This window comes from Salmo salar, chromosome ssa12, assembly GCF_905237065.1.
Source record: "Salmo salar chromosome ssa12, Ssal_v3.1, whole genome shotgun sequence".
Classification (NCBI taxonomy): domain Eukaryota; kingdom Metazoa; phylum Chordata; class Actinopteri; order Salmoniformes; family Salmonidae; genus Salmo; species Salmo salar.
This window is the reverse complement of record NC_059453.1, coordinates 75,880,584-75,883,656: the sequence shown is the minus strand read 5'-3', so window position 1 is coordinate 75,883,656 and position 3,073 is coordinate 75,880,584. Positions and strand designations below refer to the sequence as shown.

The 3,073-nt window shown below is 38.7% G+C and overlaps 1 non-coding gene across 1 annotated transcript; it reads left to right on the top strand.

Annotated features, from left to right (window-relative positions):
- The first annotated feature begins 2,626 nt into the window (after positions 1 to 2,626).
- On the top strand, positions 2,627 to 2,681 carry LOC123725763 (U7 small nuclear RNA). The gene has a single exon (XR_006758277.1). It is a non-coding gene; the product is annotated as a U7 small nuclear RNA (small nuclear RNA).
- The last annotated feature ends 392 nt before the right edge of the window (positions 2,682 to 3,073 follow it).

Below are 3,073 nucleotides of genomic sequence, written 5' to 3'. Positions count from 1 at the left end.
AGGCTGTAGTGACGCCACAACACTGTAGTGCTGCGCCACTCGGGAGGCCCTCTGGATGGCACTTTTAAGTGAATTGACTGTTTTATGCTAATGCCCTTATATAAAATCTTGACTTTGAATGCAAACACTGTAACTTTTGGAATTGATTTAGGATTTATTTAAACAGGGAAATGTACCAAACCTAAACTGAAGCATTTAATGCGTTGAACCATCATAATTATATTTTTAAAAATCCACCTTGCTTCGATTAAGGTTCAAAATGTTATGGCCACCCTAAACTGGGTCTGTGCCCCACCTTGGCCACCCCATTCAAAATATTCTGGACATGCCACTGCCTTTTAGTTATTGGTTGTTTGGACATTAGAAAGGTTAACTAAGATTAATTGAACCAGCATAGTTGTGATGTCGAGTTTTAGAGGACATATGGCACAATCCATCTGAATGGTGTCTATTGATCTGTGGATGGATCAGTAGAGCTGAGAGCTGCTAAATTATTCAGCCTGGCATGTCCTTTTCATGCCTGCTCGTGTATGAGCCCCAAAATAAACCTGTCACCATGACTGACCATCTTTCATCTCACCATCAGCACATAGCCTCATTAACCACAACCAGATGAGGAGAGGAGAGCATGCTGTGTGTCAGCCAATCATTTGATCTCATTTCAGGCAATATCATCATCTTACGCATCTTTTTTTGTGTGAAATCAATATTTCAGTGATGATTTCAAAGTGGTGCCTGATGTGGCATTACCATTAGAAAGTGTGCCGTAATGTGTTGAAACAGGCTGTTGTATTGATGTCCTTATTTCATGATATTGAATTGATATATTGAGTGTGATATGTTAGAAGTATGTAAGGACAGGATAAGTGTTGAGAAGTTCCTCCTTGAGATCATACTAAGGTCTCAGTGAGTATGTTGGAGTATTATTTATTCTATTCTGCTAGTAGTTTTGGTTCATTGATCGTGTCCAGTTTGTGACTTCATTTCATCAGTCAACCAGGAAACACTGGCCGTTTGTTATGCAGAACCAATAGAGTATTATTTATTCTATTCTGCTAGTAGTTTTGGTTCATTGATCGTGTCTTTCTTTCAAAAGTTCACAGTCACTTCACACATGAAACTTTACCAACAGCTTTACTGTAAACTTTGACTCAGCCAGTTCTAAAACAAGAACGACATATAATATGATTGCTGGATGGCTTATGGCACTTTCATTTAACAGTCTAATAAAGTCACTTGCTCAGCACAGCAGTACAGCAATCATTCTCCCCAGTTCAGATACTTTATCATAAATCAAAAGAAGCGAGAGTTCAACTAAGAACCTGTCTCTTCTTTGATTGAGTGTTCTTTATCCATCCCAATAATCCTTCACTGCAATAAAATGGTCAGAGGTGTCGCATGACCTCATGCCATATTTCCTGAAACATGGATGAGGTAACTGCTGAGTGCGCCACTCCATTTTTGTAAAACTCGGGAGTTCATGGCCCTGATCAATATTTCTGTTCCCTATAATTATCTCACCATTACACTCATTAATTACACTTTCAAGGCTCATTTCCGTTGTTTGCAGCTGCACAATCTGAAAGGGACTCAGAGGGGCTGCTGAGGAGGGGTGGATGAGGAGGAGGGATAGCCTGATTAATAAGTTGTCTCTCTATCTGAGGAAGGCTGTCACCAGCTGGGGGAAAAGGCAGCATCCCGTCATCTGAAAAGCCTGTGAGAGGGAGACAAATGAGGCCTCAGCTCAGTGGCTAGATCGATAAGTTCCTCCACCCAGGGCCGGCCCTAGGCATAACCGACATAAGTGGCCGCTTAGGGCCCCCGGTCGATAGCTATCTAAACTTGTAGTAATCATGGCAGAATTACCGGCGGGGCATGAAGGACACGTGCGAAGGGGCCCTGACCTCCAGGGAGCCCCATTAATTGTGTTAGTCACTCTCACTCAGATATCATGTTAACATGGCATAAGTCATGGCAAAATGTGTAGAATTTCAGGAAATTAGCTGTTAAACTTACATTTTTTTCTCTCTGCCCATGGCAAAATTGGTAGAGTTGCAAGAAATTCAGTTGCTCAGAAGCATACAGAGATGGTTCAGAAAGCAAGCTCAGTCCTGCACACTGTAGATATAACCATATTGAAATTCTGATGTTAAACTGTTCAATAGATAATATCACCCAGACGCTACGTAGACGGTAGACCCACATTACATTGTTTTACTTATATAAAAATGTATACAATTATGTAGTAAACTGTAGTATACTGTAGAATACTATGCTACACACTGTAGTATCCCACGATCGTCTAGTGCTTACTATAGAATTTTGTAGCATACTGTAAGAATACTACTGTATTACCCTGAGAATAACTCTGTATTTAAATACTACAGTAATGTCTGCAAAAACACTACAGTGTCTGCAAAAACACTACAGGTTTTTAACAATAGCAATACTACAGTATTTCATTTGCATTTACCCCACCCATTCCCATCCCCAATATCACAGTTTGTGCCACCCAGGAGTGAGAAACCTATATGTCAAGTATAGACCATATATTGTGTTCTCTACAGGTTATTGAAAAAAGTAGAAGTAACTATCCGTTCAGACGCAGTCCTACCTACAGATTAAGAAAACTTTGCTCTTTTAGTATTTGTCCAGTAGGTTTTCTCAAGGAGAAAGCCCCCACTTCTATGTCAAAGATAATAAAATAAAAACATTACCGCAGTAAATACTACAGAAATGTCTGCAAAAACAGTACAGTAATTACTATAGTATATACTATAGTTTTTTAACAATAGTAATACTGCAGTATACTACAGTAAAGTCTGCAAAAACACTACGGTAATTAGTATAGTATATACTATAGTTTTTTAACAATAGTAATACAACAGTATTTATACTTAGTAAATACTACAGTATACTACAGATAAGTCTGCAAAAACACTACAGTGAATACTATAGTATACAAATATAGTGATACTACAGTATTTATACAATAGTATATGGTATTTTTTCATGTGGGGAGCCTCACTAATTATGAAGTTATTTGACAGGATGCTAAATTTCATTACCATGC